Raw genomic sequence first — 24025 nt, 5'->3', positions numbered from 1 at the left:
CCTGTATGTAATGTTCTGGTAAGTGTCTGTGCAACATGATGAGGAAAACTTGATTTGGATCTGTTTCATTAATACTAACAGCAAGACATTTCTTAGATAGAACTCTTGTTCTAGCTTAAATGGCTAGAACAGCTTAATCGTATTCTTGCACTTGCCTGTTGTTTCAAAATCTGATTCCCAAGTTTGCCTTTCCTTTTATGAGTTTGATTCAAAATGCAATCCAAATGGAATTGGACTAGAACTAAAGAGACACAAAGCCATGGAAACACAGAATGTGACTTTGGGCGGGGTTCTCACTTTTAGACCACCCTATAATATTGTGGAGATAGGCTAAAGGGTGACCTTCATGTAATGTATCTTGACCCCTGGAGGAGAGAGGTAGGGTATAAATTATCTCTATCTAGGGTGATCTAGATATTCAGATGGGAGCCAGTTTCATCTACTGGTTAAGGCACCAAGCTACTGCAGAAAGGAGCACACCAAACCCCATTTTAGCCATGAAAGACAGACAGACCAGTCACTCTGTCTCAGCCCATCCCACCTCACAGAGTTAGGGAGAAAAATCAGAGGAGGGTGGTATATATTGGATATGTTTGCCACCTTGAGTTATTTGTAAATTAACTTATTTGTAAAAAAAATGCTATTTTTATTTGTAAAAATAATAAAGATGGGATACAAATTAGATGGATATGAAATCCTGTGTTGTTTGGGAAAGTGGGTTCTCTGTTCATAGGAAGTTGTGGTTTGGATCCACTTTGTCTTTGATTGCATTTCAAATCAGCTGAGGGAAAGTAGTGAGAGGTAGGGATGACCAAAAAGTGCTTTTCTCATGAAGCAACTGGACATTCTTGTTTTGCTTTGAAGATGTTTCGCTTCTCATCCAAGAAGCTTCTTCAGCTCTGACTGGATGGTGGGGAATGGCAGGATTTATGCTCCTTGCAGACAGCTGGTCATTTGCATTCTTTTAGCGCAGGGGTGTCAAACTCAATTTCATTGAGGGCCGCATTGCGGTTGCCCTCAGGGGGCTGGGTGGGTGTGGCCCACTGGGTGGGCATGGATGGAGTCGGTGTGCCTACTGGGTGGGTATGGCCAGCTCTACATCATTCACGTCAAGGGTGCCTATGGGGGCCTGGGCAGGAGTGGGATCTGAGGGTCTCTGGCAGAGGGGGGTGAGACCAGGGCAAGTGCCAAGGCATGGTCCACTAGAGGAGCCTCTCTGTTCCTCTCAGGCCATGCGGGGGGGGGGCTTATGGAGCTAAGACTGAATGTGTTTCAGCATAGATGGCCACCACAAAATTATACATGGGCTCCCAGCTGGCCTGGGCCAGGGCCAAGGCAGCGGGGGCCGTTCCTTCACTGTTTCCAGGATGGCTTTGCGGGCCACATGAAACTACTTTGCGGGCCGTATCCAGCCCCCAGGCCTTGTGTTTGACATGTCTATTTTAGCAAGTTGTTGAAGCCTCTGGAAAAAGCACCTTTGGGACAACCATGATGACTGGAATCTCCATAGACATTTATCCAGTGTGATATGGGTGTAGATCTGTTTCTTGGCAGAGGGGATTTCTGTGCCAGGGGGTGAGGGAGAGAAATCTAGAAAACACAGTTAAGAAGGATGAGTACTGAAAAAAGTAAACTAGTGCCTCTTTCTGGGTAAATGCTTTGCAGTGCACAATAACAGTGACTACTCAGTTCTGTTCAGATTCTAAACTAAATCAGCTTTAATACAGGTAGCCTTCGACTTACAACAGTTTGTTAAGTGACTGTTCAAAATTACAATGGCACTGAAAAAACTTAAGTTATGACAGTTGTTCACGTGACTGTTGCAGCAACCCCACGGTCACATGATCAGAATTCAGACACTTGGCACCTATTTATGACGGTCGCTGTGTCCTGGGATCATACGATCACCGCCTTTTGCCAAGCAAAGTCAATGGGGAAGCCAGATTCACTTAACAACTATGTTACTAACTTAACAACTGCAGTGATTCATTTAACAATGGTGGCAAGAAAGGTTGTAAAATGTGGACAAAGCTCACTTAATGACTGCCTTGGTTAGCAATGGAAATTTGGGGCTCAATTGTGGTGGTAGAGAACTAGCTGTGTAATACAGAAAATGTTCTAACTCCCCTTCTCATTTGTAAGAAACCCCGGTGGGTCAAAAATGGAATGAGAAACTTTTCTTAGCCATAATTTCAGCATTCTTAGTGGGATCCACTTCCGCTGTGCCACCTTGCAACAGGCTATGGTGTTCACACGACACTGCTGACCCAGAGGTAAGCCCTTTAATCCAGTACAAACCCTAAACTTTGTTTGATGAAACGATGCTATGGTTAAAGCAGCTAGATATCATCATTTCTCCTCTTTCATTCTAAGCTCTTTCTTTGGGTTGTAGATAGGAAAAATATAGCCTCTGGTTCTCTATATAAAAAAGGTAGGATACAGAATCCTAGGCAATTGCATTTTGTTCAGAGGAGGAAGAAGTTGCAATATTTTGCAAATAACACCACAGATGCTTAGCCAACTGTACCATGATTAACACTATACCTCAAGAGCTAAGATGTGGGGTCTGTTGCGCTAGACATTTGGCTCATTGTCAAATTAGTGTAATTATCTTTATGTAGTAGAAAGAGGAGGAAAATGGTCATTGAATTGTCTTGTTCTATTCTTGGCCAATTTATGTATATATAATATACAGTATATGTATGTGTACATATGTATGTATGCATGCATGCATAAATACGCACATACACACAAGTGTGTGTTTTTAAAGCACATTCAATATTTGATTCAATTAGTTCAATGCATTCAACAGAAGAGAGCAAAATCACCATTTGAAGGAAGGAAAGAAGGAAGGAAGGAAGGAAGGAAGGAAGGAAGGAAGGAAGGAAGGAAGGAAGGAAAGAAAGAAAGAAAGAAAGAAAGAAAGAAAGAAAGAAAGAAAGAAAGAAAGAAAGAAAGAAAGAAGGGTATCTCCAGCCTTTTACTGTTTCATTTGTAAAAGGGAAAAAAAAGGAAAGTTTTGTGTTTCACTGGTCCAGAGATTCTCTGAATGAGCCTCCTTTAGAATGGGACTAGCAGTCCAAAATACCCTGAGGGCAGCAGCCAGGGATCAGAGAGATTGGTGATTATGTGTTATGGCAGAATATCCAATTAGAACAAAGGCTTTTGCTTTTGGTGAGTGCTAGCTCAAGGGAATATAGCACCCCACATGGCACCACTTCCTGCTAATCCAAGGATTTTCTTTAGAGTGATTCAGAAGAAGCAGTGGCATAGGATCCCCCTAAGGCATTAGCTGCCTAAGCCACTGATTAAAGCCAGCTCTGCCTTCAATGAAATGAACCTGAATGGAGAGGAAACACTAATTCTGATACACCACAGCAAAAAAAAGTTATCTTCCTAGCCAAGAGGAGGCAAGTAGAACACAGCATTCCTGTGTTCTGTTATTGAGAAAGGATAAGTGGTCTATACTTGCATACGGGCAATTTGGTGGTGTGAATCAGTCCCAAATCCATCACGGGTGGAAAAAATTAGTGAGTCCTTAGAGACTTGGCCTATATCAGGAGTCTCCAAATGTGGCAACTTTAAGACTTGTGGATTTCAACCCCCAGAATTCTCCAGCTGGCTTGGTCTATGAAGTACCCTCTGTAGACAGAATCTCATCTTTTCTGTTTACTGCCCCATCACCTTCCCCCTATGATTCAAGCAAAGCAAAACCAGGCCACCGTTCTAGTTTTCCTTTGCTTATTGGTTGACTCCGTTTCAGGCATAACTTCTGAACAAGCATTTCTTTCCTACATCTTTTGAAGACAGAAGAGGCAACTTTGTGCAAACCAAAGCCATTCATGCCTTGGAAAAGCCATTGTTACAACATATTCCCAGCAAGCCAGTGCAACACTTCTCAAATGACATTTCCCAACAATATATATATGTATATGTATGTATGTATGTGTGTGTGTATGTGTGTGTGTGTGTGTGTGTGTGTATATATATATATATATATACATATATATATATATACACACACACATACATACATACATACATACATACACAAGGGCTATCAGGAGATTTGTTTGGATTCTCTGCACCAGCCCAAGTTTGCTAGAAAGAAATTTGAGCAATGCACCTGCCCTTTTAAAAGCTCACTTAAAAACCTTTCATTTTCTGGCTGGAACTAACAGTTCACATATTTGCAAAACCAAGACATAACGAAATATTCCTTTAGTCGTGAAGCTGATAATCCTTTGTGCTATACCAGCCACACAATAATAATGAGAACATATAGCCGTCTGGTTTTCTGAAAAGTCTTTGTTTCTTTTATAGGTGTCTAGATTTCTTTTGCACAATCTTGGATTAGCAAATCCATCCAAACATTTCAATAATAAAACCTCTATTCAAATCCTACTAGTAGAAAGTGATGTAAGAAAAGATGTTTCACCTGCTAGCCTTGCTTTTAAAGAAACGGAAGAAACAAAGTTCTCTACTGAGATGACAGAAATGGAAGAGACAGCAAGGATAACAGACTATTGAATATAGATCCTGTTTAGAGGAATTCAAACATACTGATTCTCCAGTGGGAGACAATTTAGTGGACAAACTAGTTACTAGACATTCCAGGGACTGCAGAATTACAAAATATGAAAGGTATATTTGATTTAAAAACACAGAACTGTCAGTCTTGGATCAACACCAATCCCAACTGCCAAATCACAACACAGACCCAGAGAATGTCACAGAAAATTCCCTAGAGAGGCAAGAGAAATGGGTCAGCCTCCAAATAACTGAAATAGGAAGGAATCTTCTGAATTGCTTTCTGCGTGTGGTGGTTAGGAATTGTAGGCATTTCTCTCCATTGAATACTGCCAATAGATAATTGAGGGTTCAGGATCTGTTTGCAGTCTGGCTGACAAAGTGGCAGCATATATTCATTTTCCCCAGAAGTCATTTCTCAAAAAAGACACAGCATTCTCTAATGCTGATTCTCTGTTTTTATATAGGTGTATTTTGCATTTTTCTGCTAACATTGTGTTGCACCTTAGCTATAGGTTCCATTTGGCTGTGCAGAAAATGAAGCAAAATCAAGGCTTCATAAACTGTTTGGTACAAGAATAACACTTTCAGAATTGGGCCACAATGATCAAAAGCAGGGGTGGGCAAGTATGGGAACTTTACCACTTGCGGACTTCAATTCCCAGAATCCCCCATCCGGCATGGCTGCCTCAGGAATCCTGGGAGCTGAAGTCTACAGGTCAAGAATTCAGTTCTTTTACACTGAAGTAAAAATATTTCCTATTCTACAAGATAAAATAATTAGTACGTTTTGCTTAACAATGGTAATTGGGGCCAGAATTTCTATCCCTAAGCAATGTAATCATAAAGCATAATGTCATGTGACAACACTGCTTAGTGACAGTTATCCCAGCAATCCCTGATTACCATTGTCTAAGGGAGGAATATGTGTGATTGTGACTTCCTGTCAGCTTTACCTTTGTCTTTGCTTGTGGGAAGCCATCAGGGAAGGTCACAAATGGTGATCGTGTGACTGCAAGATGCTGTGACAGTTAGAAATCCAGGCTGTTTGTGAGCACCTGGATCACATGGGCCTGCTACAATGTCCAGAACTTTGAGAACTGGCTGTAACTGTCACTTGTACTATTGCAAGTTCAAGCAGAATGGTTGTTAAATAAGGACTACCTGTAATTACTTTGTCCTAAATCATTATAAATATAGAATCTGCCCAATAGTTCTATTCTTTTCTTGGAACATTGCAATTCTCTGTTAATATAGCTACCAGGTATCCTTGCTTTCTGCCTGGACATGATCGCTCTTTCAATTTTATCTGAGGTTTTGCTTGATCTCCAAAACTATTGTTTGTAATCTTCTCCTGAGCATTAATTGAACTCTATTCCTGGCCCCAGTTTTCCCATGCCTCAATCAATCAACCTGTATATTTGCTCAGAGAGATTTGTTTGCCCAACATCCAAAGTGATACTGAAGCTCAAGGCCTCAAGTTCCATGCTTAGCATATTATGACCCACAAGCTTTCTACTTCTCTTTTTCTTGCTTTGGCATTTTGTGCTCTGTGTGGGGTTTTGCTTTTGAACAATGCTCAGGGTATTAAAATATGCTGGAAGCTGCTATCAAAGCCCTGGAGGAAAGCACAATCATTTAGCCGCCTTTTAAATCAGGTTTTGTATCAAATTATTATGGCTCCAGGGTCTGTTCTTCAGTTTCCCCATCTTATCATAAATCTAGGAGTCTAGTATTGGCTCTTCATCAACAACATAATTCATTGCCTGGCCTGCGTGAGTTTATTCTGCCCTTTCAGAATCTATAATGTAATTCAAGGAGACTTGAGGACAATTTCTACTCACTTATTTTTTCAAAAAATAAGCATTACCCATAAGGATATAAACTTTTTGTTTTCTTCTTACTCCGAAACATATAATTATAACTATCTATGCTCTATTTCCTCTCTTTTGCCTTCCAAAATCAATTTGTTTTGCACTTGAAGTTACAGATGACATTCCTTCCCCCAAACATTAATGCAGTTTTAAGAACTCTTGGAGTTACTGGTGAATGATCTAAGTTTGGTTGAAATAACTTCATTTTATTTTTTCCTGGATTTTGGGAGACAGCAAGCAACCTAGCACTGGGGATCCTTAATCTAATAGAAAAATAGAATGTAAAAAGAAAGCAACTTTATCACTACCAGAGAGTGGGAGAATAGAGTCTACAGCCGGTAGGCACTGAATTTCTATGTAGCGTTTATCGATGGAAAATGCAGATAGTGAGTTTGAGGCTTGCACTTTTATCCAGTAGTTTTGATGCCGTGAGTTCGTTCAGGAAACCCAGAGATGTTCAGCAAGGCAACCTATTGGCTCCACCAGAGGGTGCTATGGGTACAGGCAGTGCTTCCTCTAATTGAGTTGAGTGGAAATCTTGGGTGGGTTGTTGGCAAAGTATGGCATGGAGAGGAAATCCATGGATTAGGTTTGCCTCCATAAATGGATGCCATGACCCTAACTGAGGGTCCTGTTTCTGGAGTAGATGAGGCATATCACTGTTTTGTGCAAGATAGTGAGAAAGATCTGGAGTGAATGGATGAAAAAATGCTGCCTAGAGAATGGTCAGATAAGAGAGGGCATGGCCCATAGCTGCACAGTGGGTGAAGAAAGAGGCTCAGAAGGAATCCTCCCTCATACAAACTCCTAGAGAAGTAGGACAAACCCCTAAACCTTAACTGAATATCTGGAGGAGAAGGCACAGTGTTTGGTGGTTCTCCTTCATCTGTGACTAGTTTCAGCCTATGTTGATAGGTGGCTAGAGGCCCAATCACAAATCCCTGGTATGTAGGGTACTTCAGTGCTCAGCAGTCTTGTATCTTCTGTTTAACACAGTGGTTCTCAACCTGTGGGTCAGGACCCCATTTGGGGTCGAACGACCATTTCACGGGGGTTGCCAAACAACGCAGTCCGCCATTTTTTTCCCCCTTTTCCTTAGCTGTGCTACTCCCTTTTATTCTATTGGCTTTTGAAAGCCAGTAGAATAGACTCTCTTGAATAGAGTCCAATTCTATTGGCTTTCAAAAGCCAATAGGAATTGTCCAGGCTGTCTCTGAGCCCGCCAAAAGTCCCGGACTTACAACCGGTTGAGTAGTCCTCGACTTACGACCGGTTGGGGGTCGCGGCATTAAAAAGGTTGAGAACCACTGGTTTAACAGCTCCGTGTAACTGCTGGGTGAGATATTTGTCAAGCATTGACAGTATGCTGATGATTTTCAGCTATACATCTTGACTCATGGTTGACTCAGTAATGCTGTCAAGGTCACATCTTGAGGTGTGGATGCTGTTTGGATCTGGATAGGAAGAAAAGATTCAAGACCTATTGGTTATAGTTGCATGGTACTTCTGATCCCTGTCAATCTTGATTCTTGAAGGGGTAGTGCTCCCTTGTTCAGACCCTGTGCAATATTTGAGGATCCATTCTGTGGAAGAACTCCCACTTCCTTCTTGAAGAGAACTGGGAATTATGGCTGGGACAGCCCTCAGAGAGATTGATCTGGTGTGCCAGCAGTGTCCTTTCCAGGCCCTAATATCCCTCTTCATAGTCTCTCACGCCTTGTTCACCTTATACGTGGTCTATCACGATAGGCACTGTATATGAGGCTGCCCTTGAATAACACTTGGGAGTCACAACTTTCCAGAACAGCATCACAAGCATTTTAAGGACACATCTCACTAGGCCTCTACCTCATGAGCCTCAGTGACTGCCAGGCAGCTTCTAGATGCAGTTCAAGGTGATAGTTATTGCCTATACAGTCCTTCAAGATATAGCGCCTGCTATCTGAGGACTCCCCTTTCCCATTATTTCTGCTGCCCCGTAAGATCTGCAAGGTGAGTGCACTTTATGCCCTGTTGATTAAGCATAGAAAAGCTTTTTGTACATGTTTAGTGACTACTGATTATGAGAAAATGTTTGATCTTGAACATAAGTCCTCAGTTCTTGTTCCCAGTTTTGTTGTCTTGGCCCCACAATACTTTGTTCCTGATCCGCTGGACTGAAAATCTGTTTGGTGCATTTCCTGGAAAGTTCTTCTAAATTCTTTAAAGTATGTAAAATAAGGAAGCAGGATTAAAGACTGATTTAATTAAGTTAAAAGCTCCATGTAATACCAACTTTCAAAGCAAAGTTGGAAACTCCTTCAGAAATTGGCAAGTTTTCATCTTCTGCATTTCACTACAAGAGAAACCATTAGAAAACAGAAAATAGGATGTTAAAATGGACATAACTGAGTTGTGCTATACATTAGAGAAGGTACAATGCCCAGTTTGGTGTAGAGGATCGAGAGCACTTAAATATTGAATCATTTAAATATGAGCCAGCAATGTGCAGCAGCAGCTAAAAAAGCCAATATAATCCTAGGTTGCATTACCAGAAGCATAGAATCAAGATCATATGAAGTATTAATATTGCTTTATAAAGCCTTAGTAAGACCACATCTGGAATACTGCATTCAGTTTTGGTCATTATAAAAACGATGTTGAGACTTTGGAAAGAATGCAGAGAAGAGCAACAGTTGATTAGGGGCCTGGAGACTAAAACATATGAAGAACAGTTGCAGGTATGGCCAATCTAGAGAAAAGAACTAGGGGTGATATGATAGCAGTGTTCCAATATTTGGGGGACTGCCACAAAAGAGAGGGGTCAATATATTTTCCAAAGCACCAGAAGGCAAGACAAGAAATTAATGGATGGAAACTAATCAAGGAGAGAAGCAACCTAGAACTAAGGAGAAACTTCCTAACAGTAAGAACAATTAACCAATGAAACAGCTTGCCTTCAGAAGTTGAAAGTACTTCATCACTGGAGGCTTTTAAGAATAGACTGGACAATCACTTGTCTGGAATGGTATAAGGCAGTGGTTCTCAACCTGTGGGTCGGGACCCCATTTGGGGTCGAACGACCATTTCATGGGGGTCGCCAAACAAGGCTGTCCGCCATTTTTTCCCCCTTTTCTTTGGCCACGCCCCTGGCACCCGGTGATGTATAAGTGGTTGGGGGTCACCACAACATGGGGAACTGTATTATGGGGTCGCGGCATTAGAAAGGTTGAGAACCACTGGTATAAGGTCTCCTGCTTGAGCAGGGGGTCAGATTAGAAGACCTCCAAGCTCCTTTCTAACTCTGTTATTCTGAGATAGCTAAGTGGTTTATATGGATCCTGTCTTTGATCCAACAAAGCAGTTTTCATGTTCTTCTTTGAACTTTATTTGAATGTTTAGAAACACTGACTCTGTTCAGTTGCTTAACACAATGTATGGAAAAGGGTGTGTGTATTATGGTAGTAGCTATTAGTCCATTTTTGGATTTTCTATATTCAGCCTATGTAAATTGGCTTTTTCCACAAGATTGGAGAATCTGCTTCAGAACATCTAAAAAAGTTGTTTGCATACAGCATAGAAATGAATACGCAGAAAAGCCAGATCAAGATATCCTTAACAGAACAGAACAGAATAACAGAGTTGGAAGGGACCTTGGAGGTCTTCTAGTCCAAATCCCTGCTCAAGCAGGAGACCCTATACCAGTGGTTCTCAACCTTTTTAATGCAGTGACCCCCAACCGGTTGTAATTCGAGGACTACTCAACTGGTGCAGCACCGTTTGCAGAATGGGACTTTTGGCGGGCTCAGCAGGGCAGAGACAGCCTGGACAATTCCTATTGGCTTTTGAAAGCCAATAGAATTAGACTCTATTCAAGAGAGTCTATTCTATTGGCTTTCAAAAGCCAATAGAATAAAAGGGAGTAGCACAGCTAAGGAAAAGGGGGAAAAAATGGCAGACTGCATTGTTTGGCGACCCCCGTGAAATGGTCGTTCGACCCCAAATGGGGTCCCAACCCACAGGTTGAGAACCACTGCCCTATACCATTTCAGACAAATTGCTGTCTAATTATCTTCTTAAAAGCTTCCAGTGATGGAACATCCTAAATCTCTGGACCTCATTTTAGTTAATAAACAAATATCTTTCTTACATTTGAAATGATCCAAGCCTTTTACTGAAATGGTTAAACCAATAATAATCCCATGTTTTCTACTGAATTAACAAATGTGGATAACTTGAAAACATTATTTTCCCTACCTCTCTTGTACAGAAAAACCTCAAATGATAAGCAACAGACATCTTTTTAAATGGGGAAGTGTCATGTCAACTTGTTCTAGAGATTATCTGCATGAATCACACACTTAATATCATCTTCAGCATGCAGAACGAAGCATCCTTCATAACAGTATAAATTTATTCCTGACAAAATAGATTCAAATTAACTTCCCTCTTCCAACTCCTAGCAAAAATCAAGTAATTGGAGACCCACTGCAAGTTTTCACAGTGAGAGGCAAATGAAGAGTGGACAGTTTTTAGTATTTCTAAAAAAATAAAGGGTGTATATTTATGAAAGCCACTGGAACCCTCTCCTTTAAAAATGGTAAAGGCCTGATTGGGTAATGGAGAACAAACAAATATGTAGCCATTATTTATCTATCAGGTTCAACAGTGGTCAGTGAATCAGAACATCGCAGTATAGACATACATCAATATTAAACTGGAAAGCTTCTGCATCAAAAGCAAACTCACTTATTCTTTCCCTTCCAGATTACATCCTTGAAGACTGACAGGCTACTTCACACAGTTTATGCAACGGACTGCTGAGCTACAATTGGCAACCATGTCAATAAAAGAAATAGCTTTGCTGATGTCCCTTAGCATTCTATAAATGATAATAAGTAGTAAGTAGTGTCAGGAAAAGACTGGACAGCTTTTTTAAAAAATGAGTGAAAAACTATAGTATTTGTCAATAGATGACCATAATTGGAAGCAGAATTTCCACTGCTAAGCAAGGGGGTTGTTGAATGAGTCACACACAATTTTATGATTTTTCTTGTCACTGTTGTTAAGCAAATCACTGTACTCATTCAGTGAAGCATGTGGTTGTTAAATAAGTTCCTCTCCTCCCATTTGACATCACTTGTTGGAAGCTGACTGGGAAGATCACAAATGGCAATCGCATGATGCAAGGACACTGCAACCATTGTAAATACATGCCTGTTGCCAAGCGTCAAAGTTTGATCATGTGACCATGGGATGCTGCCACCGTTGTAAATGGGAGGATTGGTCGTCAGTCATTTTTTTCAGTGCTGCTGTAATTTAGAACAGTCACTAAATGAAACCCAGCCCCTCACAATGGAGAAAATAGGAGAAGGGAATATTAGTTATGTTTGCCACCTTGAATTACTTATAAAAATAATAAGGGTAGGCTAAATAAACTGTATTAGAATAATTTTATTCAAGTGAGTTCTAAAATTAGTAATCTCTTGAGAAGGTTGTACTACCTCAGTACATGAATCTTTGCGATTACTTCCTGCTAACATTTATGAAAGAGATGTGAGATCATATAGGCCAGGGGTGTCAAGCTGCTGGCCCGTGGGCGAGACACGTCATGTGGAAGCCACGCCCACCCCATTGCCGGCAATGGCAAAACAGTCCCGATACGTTATGCGACGTCATGTGACGTCGCAAGTTTGACATGTCTGATATAGGCTATATCAGTTCCTGTCCTTGCTAGCTCCCTCACTTAAATTATGCATAAAGATCTCAGGCAGAAACAATAGAGGAAGTGATGATTGGAGCAGGAAAGGCCTACAGTATCAAGCTTCACTTCCCTCTTAAATTTATATCAAAGGGTCCAGTATGAGTGATATTTTTTGACAGGTTGTTGGCTACTAATCCATAATTTGATGCCTCATTTAGCCCTTGTCCCTGCCACAGTTGCTCTCCAAAGCTTTGAGGTCTAAATTCAGAGAAAGGCCCACATACAATGCCATTTGTAGGATCTATTGTACTGCAGAAGATCTGATCACACTAGAGTCTATAGCTGATCACAAATCAGAAAAGAGAGAGAGATGGATCCCTATTTCTGTTTGTGATCCTCTATGCCCATTGTGGCTTTCATCTAAATGACATTCCATTCAATCCCTGAATCTCCTAGCAAACAAAACATTACAAAGTGCTGATGCAACTTTGCAGATCAATTGTTGATCATTTGCACATTCCTGACAGAAGCTATTTATGTTGTATAGTCATTTCTAGTAAACACAGAATTAACATTCCTTCAATTACTTATCTGTATAATAAGAATAAACATTCTTTCCAGTATCTATAGTTCTTAAGGCATTTTATCTCAGCAGGATTCTGTTGTAAACATGCTTTTTCTTGCTAGGGCAACACTAATTTCCAGAAGTCATCCAACCAAATTATTCCAAGATTTATAGTCCAGTCTGCCATGGATATTCAGAATTAGATCATCTATCACCATCCTCCAAACATAGTGCCATGCATGCATTTGCTAACTGCACAGCAGATGGGTTTGTTTTCCTATGCCATAGACACAATTTTGCATTTATATACATACACCATGTGACATCTAATTAAGAGATAAAAATTACTCTTGATTTTTAAAAACACAAATCCAAGCAAGTCGGCATTAGTGAAAGAATGCAGTGTGCTCTCAAAGGTTAATGCCATAATGAAAACACAGTAGGAATTCACTTGAGTGATGTCTGCAGTTATCATAGTTGGCTTAATGCAGCTTGGTTATTCTTTGCATAGTTTAACCACCCTCTTAAGAGTATGCATAATGGGAGGAAGGCTAGAAAGAGTGAGGAAAGGGTGGGGGTGGGGATAAAATGATTACCAAGGCATTTAAAAGGGTGGAGTGGTTATTTTAATCTGTGTGAGAAAATAGCCTGTGTTAAAGTAACCTGAAAAATTACCAAAACATCATACACTGTTATACACACATATTGGAATACAGAGAGCAAAAAACAATCATTACACTGTTTTTCTGTGGATAATTGCCTGAGCAATGTGTCAAAGAGGTTTATATAAACTGTACATTTTAGCCACTTTCTTAAGGAGGAAGATAACCTTAAGGCCACCTTAATTTCAGGAAGATGCCTTTTCTGGAAAATGCTATACACCCTATCCAGACCCCTACAACTTCCAGACACCATGTCAGGCTTCCAGGTAAACCAGATAGGAAATCGCTACAGGAGCAGGAGCTCCAGTCACTTAAAGGTCAGAGCAAGAAACTTAGGAAGCACCTTGATTGGTCAAGCATTTAGAAGTCGAGGTGGGAAGTTTGTACCTTCAGACATGCAAAATACTGTTAATGTAGCCTTACAATGCAGTCTAACATATCTGAAGGACATTAAATTTGCCCTGTTTCCTGGGAATTATGAGAATTGAAATCCATCAGATCTTCCGGGCACATATTTGGGAGGGCTTGTTATAAGCTTTTCTTTTATGAATCTTAAATGGTATTTATGATTGATTTGTCACTGGATGGTTTCTTCAGTTGAGAAAATCAACATACAGTAGGGACATGAATCAATCTGATTTGCAAATCAAAGGATTAATAAGTCATTCAGAAAATAATAGCTGGTAAGATGTTTGGACTAAATTTGGGCTGAATCAACAAATTCAGATCAAGAAACATCACTATCTAAAGCAGCGGTTCTCAACCTGTGGGTCGCGACCCCATTTGGGCTTGAACGACCATTTCACAGGGGTCGCCAAACAATGCAGTCCACCATTTTTTTATCCTTTTCCTTAGCTGTGCTACTCCCTTTTATTCTATTGGCTTTTGAAAGCCAATAGAATAGACTCTCTTGAATAGAGTCTAATTCTATTGGCTTTCAAAAGCCAATAGGAATTGTCCAGGCTGTCTCTGCCTTGCTGAGCCCGCCAAGTCCCATTCTGCAAACGATGCTGCAAACGGTGCTGCAGCGAAGGCGAGCTGTCTGGAAGTTTCCACCCCTCCCTGCTGAGCAACTACTAAAAATGTAAGTAAAAGAGGGCCAGGGGTGGGAGGTGGGAGGCTGGCGGGCACAGGGAGGGTTGCTGGTGCCCGCGGGGCCTGGCGGATGCCTTACCTCCCTTGGGCTGGGCCAGCTGGTGGCCCAGCTGGTGGTCCAGCTGGTGGCCCAGCCAGTGGTCGGCCTGCACCATCTCTGCCGCTTGCCAGCTACGCCTCGGCTGGCGCAGGGGGCAGCACCATGCATGTGCGGCGCTCCTGGGCAGGGAAAGTCCTCGACTTACAACCGGTTGGGTAGTCCTCAACTTACGACCAGTTGGGGGTCGTGGCATTAAAAAGGTTGAGAACCACTGATCTAAAGGAAGGTTCTCCAACGAAAAGGTAGTGGAATCTGAATACCACCAAGACCAGAAGAACTACAACATATGCATGCTGATATATAGAGGAAAACTTTAGGACCAATTTATTGAGGGAATAAGGAAGAACAAGAAATTACTCAAATTAAAACAAATTAGAGTGGAACATGGGCAGGTATATTGCTGAATTCAGAAGTCATAAATTCTGAAGCATGCTATCACAAAAGCTCAATCTATTCCGTATTAAGGCTTTGATCCTATTGCCACTCATATACCTAATTGACTTTTTTTTCCTCATTCCATGTATAACTTTCATGTGTTTTGGCCTATGGACACTGAAAAGTTCCTATATGCAAAAACAGACAGCTTTCCTTTAAACAGATTTTTTTTTAACAAAACAACAATAAAAATGCAAGTGTTGGGGAAGTACAAGTATTAATTTCTAGTGGAGAACTGTTTGGAACAGTTCATGAGCTGTTACTTCTTCTAGGATGGAACTGAATCTATACAGTTGATTGGATTTATGGCATTCAACAGATTATTAGTACCTCCTGATCTTTTTTTTTTTTTTTTTTTGGCCCTAAAAATTTAATCAGAGAACTTAGAAAAACGTCATTGATGTAGACCAGGGATGTCAAACTCGCAATGTCACGTGATATGTGGCGAACATATCACAACTTTTTTGCCATTGCCGGCACTGGAGTGGGCATGTTTTTGCTATAATGCATCTGGCCCGTGGGCCGGCAGTTTGACACCCCTGATGTAGACTATTACTTTTATAAGGCTAAAATATCAGTTGTTGTCATGGAGGAGGTGGTGGTGGTGGTGGTGGTGGTGGTGGAGGAGGAGGAGGAGGAAGTCAATTATATCATAAAATCTAGGAGTCATCTACAACATATGTGAAGACTGTATCAGCCATTATGTAGGACAGACAAGCAGAAGGCTAGCAGAGTGCATCCACAAACACCAACTAGCACTCAGAAAATATGATGAAAATTGCATAAAAACACATGGACTGACTTAACCATAGTTTCAGCTGTGAAACATCCTAGATAAAGCAACGTCCAAAAACACTAGGGAATTCCTGCAAGTATTCAGACAGATCAGCCATCATCAGGCACACAGTGATAAACACAACATTCAAAAAAGACAATCAAAAATCTGAAAAGGAAACAAAAGGATAAAAGCACCTTCTTGCCAGAAATCAACACCCAGGAAAGCAGGGATTAGTACCAAGATTAATACCGAACAAAAATCAAGCAGTAAACAATACCCCAATTAAGGAACCTACTAACTCAGACAAACAAACAGTAACAACAATCAAGGGTCATTGGGCAAGCTGCTGCATATATAAACAGACATCACACCTTCTAGCACTGAAGATGTTACCTAGTTGGGTCAAGAAACAGTTACAAGCAAACAACAATTAAGCTCAGAGAGCATCAAGGAATCCACAGTTCAACTCTGAGCTAAAATATTCTCTTCTATTGAAACATCTGTTTACCAGAAGTAAACTAACAAGATTTCTCTTTGCTATCCATTTTAATCCCATCTGATTTCCTTCCCACTTGCAGTCCTGGAAGGCAAACATAATTCCAAACAAAGCATTGAGTTCAACTACCCACTATTTTTATTCCCTAATAAAATACATGTCAGGGGCTTGCAAGTGTGCTCCGTTGTGGTCATAGGTTGAGGATTACATGTTCTCTTTTAAAAGGAGGAATATGGAGTTGGACAGTTGCAGAATATAAATGAACAGCAGGCTTTTATTCATACTGTGGACATTCTACCCTGATATTCATGCTTTTGTTTTTCATCATTCATTATTCAATCTCAGTTGAAAATAATGTGTTTAAGCAAACACTGACTTATGAATATTACCACCCTTTATCAACGTTAAAGCAAGTAGAAGCATTTAGCTTATTTAAACTTTAAAAAAAGCTTGGTTATCCTTGGTTAGTACGTGAACTTGAACATTTCTTAACAAATCTCAGGGCTGATTTCCCAGACTAGGAGTCTGGGAAAAGAAAGTAATGAAAAAAACCACATTGCATAGCAGTCAAGACATGACATAGAATACATTGATGTACAGTAGACACCAAAAGTTTTGTCTGCTCTCTTGTTATTCTTGTAAGAAGCTGTCTTTTGCTATGTGTTCACTACAGAAAGAGTATGATTACCTATGTTCCTTTATACAATAGTAATATTTAAGATTTTACTGTGTGGTTTAACAACAATTTTACTCTCTCAGTAAGCTTTCAGTTTAAAGTGTCAGCCTAAATCTCTTCACATAACAAGAAATAAAGGAATTTAATCTTTGCAACTGCAAGTATCCAACCCAATCCAAAGGTCTTACAATGATATTTGGAGGCCTTTTTATGAGAAGCTTCAAAGGAGAGTCTTCTCTATAGAACGTGATGGGATGCTTTTTCAGTGATGACACCCAGTCTCTTTCTCACCTTGATAAGCAAGCAAATGGCTTTTTATTTTCCTTGTCCTTTTAATCTGTTTTAGCTTTAGCCTATTTTTGCTTTCACAGTTGTTCCAGAGGAGGAGAGGAAAAACAAGCCAGCTTCATTCTTGGAAATTTCCAAGAGATACAGATGGTATTGTCTTCTATTTGCAACCCTCTCGTTATTTCCATCACTTGTTACGTGCATGTGTGGGTGTTTAAGCAAATAAGAATTCCATGGTATAGAATAATTCTATACCATGAAGTCACCAGGAGCAAGCTCTCTTTCCTGATTCATTCTCTTTAGTTCTAATAAAAAAAAATTCTTGAAGCTTGAGGTTTACCTCTGACTGGTTTTCAGAATTCTGATGTGCTGAATGATTTCTTCCTTTCTCAAAGAAGTGTTCCCTCCTGATGCAAATGTTTTATGAATGCTTCCCATTTTAATGTGGACGTGATGATATTGATGATTTAGAGAGAGAGAAAGAGGCTATGAACACTCAAGCCTATGCTTAAGGGAACAACTTCTTAAAAGAACACCATAAATTGCATTGCTTTTAATGATAGTATTTATTTTCAAAGCCTGAATTAATGGCAGCAGAATTCACTTAATCAGCGCAAATGGTTATTTCACCAAAGTCCTCTTTTTTGAAATTAAACAAGAAGAACATGCCAAGACTAATTTCTAGACCAGAGGTCTCCAACCTTTCCAGTCTCACAGACTGGAGGGAAGAAGAGCAACTTCAAAACTGGTGTGCATGCATGCGTTTGCACGCACAGAGTCACACACACTGGTGCCCCCATTTGCGCATGTGGCATGCACTGGCACCATGCACATGTGAATGGCCATGCACCCCCCGTGATGGCTATCAGCCCATTCACACATGCACGAATGGGCCACCCATACCACCCAGGCTACCAGCGTATGCGCAAATGGACTGCAGACACCCACCCTGCAGTAGCATCCCCGTTTGCACCTGTGCCCAGGAGCAAATGGAGCCATGGGTACTAGTGTGTGGGAGGAATGCGCGCCCATGCATGCACGCACTGGCCAGCCATTTCCACGGCCCACTGGCCAAGAGCCCATGGTCCATTCCCTGGCCACGGACCATAGGTTGGGGACCCCTGTTCTATACTGTTGCTGTGAGCTACGCAGTCCTATCTATAATATACTCCAGTTCAGCTTAGATTTCACAGTTTCATACAGTAAATCAATTCTTAACTCTCAAGTGTGTGTGTAGGTGTGTGTGGATGTTTGTGTATTCTAAAGAAACACCATTATCAAACTTCTTGCAGATAGAAAGCAAGTAATTTGGGATAATACATATCTCTTCTTTGAGATATGCATTAGACCCTGAATATGGACAGTACAAGAGGATCCATATCACACACGTTTTCTAATTATTCAGGTCATCATTAGGCACCTTCATCATTAGATGCCAATGCCCATTAAAATAAATGCAAATTTACTCAAGGGAATGCTTGGAGGATTGACTAATAGGGAAAGGGAAAAGTTAAAAAATATGTAGACTAAATCACTTGGCAGAAAGGGAATGGAATATAAATGAAGAAATGTAAAGTCATGCATATAGTTAAGAAAAATGAAAAGAACATGCACAGAATGGGGAAAAACTTGCTCAAGAACAGCATATGTGAAAATGACTTGGGTTTACTACTGTATCATAAGCTCAACATGTCGCAACAGTGAAATGCAGCTGCAAAGAAGGCCAATGACATCTTGAGGAACACTGAGGGAAGAGTTGAGGAAAACTTAGAGAGTAGAGTTCAGATTGCAGGAATTATTTATCCCATCTACTCTACTTGATCAGGCCTTGCATGGAATTCAGTTCTGTACACCCCACTTAAAAAAAGACATTGATAAACTGGAGCAGGTCCAGGAAGGATTACCAAGATGGTGAAAGCACCAGAAACCAACTTCTATGAGGAACAGTTCAAATACCTTAGTATCTTTAGCTTAAGATTTTGAAAAGGTTGAGAAGGAACATGATAGTGGCCTTCAGATATCTGAAGGGCAGTCACATTATACAGGATTCAGACTTATTTTCACTTGCTCCCAAGAGTTAGACAAGAACGGATGGAATGAAAACTTCAAGAATGTAGATACAGATTTGACTTTATGAAGAAGTTTTTTCCTCCTCCTCCTCCTCCTCTTCCTCCTCCTCCTCCTTTATGGAGAGAAATAAATAAGAAATATTAAAACAAGATGAAAGGTGGTCAATTACAACTCTTTCTCCCACAAATATTCTTAAGTGTTGCTGTTTGCCCACTGAGTTCCTATATGGATTTTCAACAGTTCTTAAATACTTGCATGGTTTGCCTCAACATAAATACAAACTCCATCTTTTATCTCATTGTTTATCAGGTTTGGAAATAAAGCATAGCATCGTACTGGTTCTCTAGTAGTTCTAGGATTTTGACCTGTAAATGTTGAAGCACTATCAGAGCAAACAATTCTGGCAAGATGGACTAAGTGATTGGACTCAGTCTTATTATGACTGAGCCCTAATTATTCTTTGTATGTCAAGAACACTTTTGGCAGCTTTTAAAAGTTTGGCAATGCTTTTATTAAAATATTCACCATTTCATTTTCACCCCCTTTCTTGCATTATTACCAGGTCTGATTCCTTGATTCCTGGAAAGCACGATGGCTCTTATTTTCTCTGGTGTTCTGTTGACTCAAGTGGCCCATATTGGTTTCCGCTGATTTTATTATCCTCCAAATGTAATAAGTTCACTTAAAATCTATTACATGGATGAACTTCATAAAGTGGATAAACAGATCTGAAAAATGTGTTTTATGTTATATATGGCAGATTATGTTTTATATGACATATAAAACAAAATACATACAAGAAATAATTATTTACAAATAAATAATAAAGAGATGTTGCTTTTCCATATTGTGGAGGGATGGGGGGGTCTGATTATTTGGAGAATTGAACTAAACTACCTTAGCTACCTTTCAACAGGTTTCCACATATATGTTGGACTATGGGATTAATGCTTTGTCTTGATATGACCTGCCAAAACAATATAACTGAAAACAAAGAAAATAATCTGTTGAAGTGAATAAAGAGTCTGGAACTGGAGCTCATTATATAGAATTGCCCTGAATTCCTTTCAACTTAAAGGAAGTTTATGGATCTCAGCATGAGTCATATATGATTTCCCCCATCCCCGTTGTAAGATGGGGGCAGTTCAAGCAAATCACTTAAGTCATCCTAACCCTAACCCCCATCCCAAATATTCAGTTCAGTTCAATTCAGAATAGAGCTGGAAGGGATCTTGAAGGTCTTCTAGTCCAACCACTGCTTAAGCAGGAGACCCTATACCATTTCAGACAAGTGGCTGTCCAGTTTCTTCTTAAAAACCCCCAGTGATGAAGCACCTATAATTTCTGAAGGCAATCTGTTGCACTGGTTAATTGTGCTCAATGTTAGGAAGTTTCTCCTTAATTCCAGGTGGCTTCTCTCCTTGATTGGTTTCCATCCATTGTTTCTTGTCCCGCCCTCTGGTGCTCTGGAGAATAAGTTGATCCCCTCTTCTTTGTGGCAGCCCCTCAAATACTGGAATACTGGTATCATGTCCCCCCTAGTCCTTCTTTTTTTTAGACTAGCCAAATCCTGCAACCATTCTTCATATGTTTTAGTCTCCAAGACTTTAATCATTTTTGTTTCTCTTCTCTGCACTTTTTCCAAAGTCTCAACAGTATTCCAAGTGTGGTCTTACTAAGATTTTATAAAGCGGTACTAGTACTTAAAGGGATTTTGATTTTATGCCTCTATTTATACAAGCAAGGATCGTATTAGCTTTTTTGGGTGCTGCCACATATTAATGGCTTGTATTTAAGTGATCATCCCCTAGGACTCCAAGGTCTCACAGTTACTGTTTTTGAGTCAGCTTTTGTCTACTCTGTACTTGTACCTTTGGTTTTTACTGTGTAAGTGTAAAACCTTGCTTTTCTCCACATTAAATTTCATGTTGTTGGGTAGGGCCCATTATTCATGTCTGTTAAGATCCTTTTGGATCCTGCACTTGTCTTCTAGGGTGTTGACTATTTAATGTCATCTGCAAATTTGATGAGTTTCCCTTTTATTCCCTCATCTAAGTAATTTATGAAGATATTGAAGAGTACTGAACCTAAGATGGAACCTTGTGATACCTCATTGCTTACTTACTTCCACATAGATGTAGTACCATTAAGGATTACTCATTGAGTATGATTTGTCAGCAAGTTACAAACTTCATGAAGAATTTATCTGGCTGGTGCAGCAGAATGTTTTTGAGCAGGGAGTTACCACATGCCAAAATGCCAACGTTCAAATTGTAAACAATGCCATCACATTAACAAGTGTCATTCACTGTGTGGTGTTGGAGCATCACTTCTGTGACTTTTTTATGATCCATATTGGCTAGGGTCAAAGATATGGGAAGAAGAAGAAGAAGAAGAAGAAGAAGAAGAAGAAGAAGAAGAAGAAGAAGAAGAAGAAGAAGAAGAAGAAGAAGAAGAAGAAGAAGAAGAAGAAGAAGAAGAAGAAGAAGAAGAAGAATAAGAAGAAGAAGAAGAAGAAGAAGAAGAAGAAGAAGAAGAAGAAGAAGAAGAAGAAGAGGAGGAGGAGGAGGAGGAGGATGAGGAGGAGGAGGAGGAGGAGGAGGAGGAGGAGGAGGAGGAGGAGGAGGAGGAGGAGGAGGAGGAGATAATTAGGAGAATAATTTTAGCTTATTGCTTTTATTGTGTTTTTAACCATTAGCAAACTATCATCAGGCAAATGAGATGGGTGGTCATACAAAATAAATAAAGTGGCAAAAGAAGCAATGGTGAATATGTTTATAAACAGAGACCCATGATTATCATTTATCCTCTGATGCAAAGGAAATCACAAAGAAGCATGTTTATGATTGGGCAACCATTATGATTATGATGCCTTAATAAGTTATAAGGTGTCACTGTGGGTTTCTTTAATTAAAACTTCCACTTCTTGTAAAAATATGTGTATCAAATACAATTCAGGATTTCCCTCACTTTTTGCATCTCTCCCAGTTTTCTGCAAAGCCATTGAAAAAAATTATCTTAATTCCATTTCAAAGCAAATTCTATTGTTCAGATCATTGTAAAGTCACTTTTCTTTTATCATCTACTGAAGATAATATTTTTAGAACTACTATACCTGTTTGCATTTTTTCTAGGGAGAAATATGTTTGTGCTGGTTTTGCCAAACATGATTTTAAATAAGCAAGCCTTTGTACTATGTCTTGGTTTTTTTTCATAATTTTATTTCACTGTTGTAACTTGATTTGCTATGACCCAAGTGCTACACAAAAACTGAGGATAAATAGGGTGGTTTTCACATAATAAACCATTAAAATAGAAAAGCTGTGTTTCTCCAACTTGACAACATTAAGACTTCCCCAGTCAGCCATGGGGAATTGAATTCCAAACATCTTAAACTTTCCAAGTTTGAGAAACTTCATAGCACAGTGAATTCTTACAGATATGTGTATAGAAGTAGGATGGATGTAGAATCAGGGACATACTGAAGAAATACAACTTGTAGATCTTTTCCAATACTATCCTTCTCTTAGAGAAAATCATTTCTCAATAAACACTTGTTTACAAATTCGGAAGGGTATAACAATCTTTAAAAACATCCTTTCCCTGCAATGAAAAGTAGCTGTCAATCCAAGCTATGACATTTTATTGATTAAATTTTTTAGCATGGGTTTATTGAAGGATAAATGAAGGATAAAATAAAATCAAGACTTGATCACTTTTATTTCTAGAAATGCCAAAGGGATGCAGAAGGATTATGTCTAACAAAATAAGCATTTTAAAGATGTTTTATGACAGTTAATTGTGCTATTGTGGGAGAAAAAAAATCTTAGATATTTTAATCAACTCCCTCCAATCTGGTATTCTTCACAGCTGCTGGGACTTCAAATGAAAAAAAAAAAAAAACCTATGATGGCAAAGAGCATTTCCAGATGGATGATATATATCACTTTGGGATTGAGAATCAATCTTCCTTCCTTCCTTCCTTCCTTCCTTCCTTCCTTCCTTCCTTCCTTCCTTCCTTCCTTTATTGGGCTCACTTTTGTATTAAACCATGAAAGTCTATGGAAATTGTCAGTCATCTAGGTATGGTTGTACCAGGGGTGCTTTTTCAGGAGGCAACTGGACTTTGTTTTTCTTTGAAGACATTTCACTTCTCATCCAAGAAGCTTATTCAGCTCTGACTAGATGGTGGGAAAGATTTATATTGCTTGCAGACAACACAGACTCATCCCCAACAGCCTGTGCCTGTCCTCAACAGTGAAGGGATGCAAGGCAGAAAACATCCTGCAGCCATGAAGACTCCACACACATTTGCATTACTCAGGTGACCCTGAGGAATTCCAAATGGCCTCAACGACTGTCTAAAAGAATGCAAATGACCAGCTGTCTACAAGCAATATAAATCCTTCCATTCCCCACCATCTAGTACAGTGGTTCTCAACCTTTTTAATGCCGCGACCCCCAACTGGTCGTAAGTTGAGGACTACTCGACCGGTCGTAAGTCGAGGACTACTCAGCTGGTGCAGCACCGTTTGCAGAATGGGACTTTGGGCGGGCTCAGCAGGGCAGAGACAGCCTGGACAATTCCTATTGGCTTTTGAAAGCCAATAGAATTAGACTCTATTCAAGAGAGTCTATTCTATTGGCTTTCAAAAGCCAATAGAATAAAAGAGAGTAGCACAGCTAAGGAAAAGGGGGGAAAAAATGGTGGACTTTGTTGTTTGGCGACCCCCGTGAAATGGTCGTTCGACCCCAAATGGGGTCCCGACCCAC

This window comes from Crotalus tigris, unplaced genomic scaffold (assembly GCF_016545835.1).
Source record: "Crotalus tigris isolate CLP2741 ecotype Arizona unplaced genomic scaffold, ASM1654583v1 scf7180000017850.1813134, whole genome shotgun sequence".
Classification (NCBI taxonomy): Eukaryota; Metazoa; Chordata; class Lepidosauria; order Squamata; family Viperidae; genus Crotalus; species Crotalus tigris.
This window is presented reverse-complemented; position numbering follows the sequence as displayed.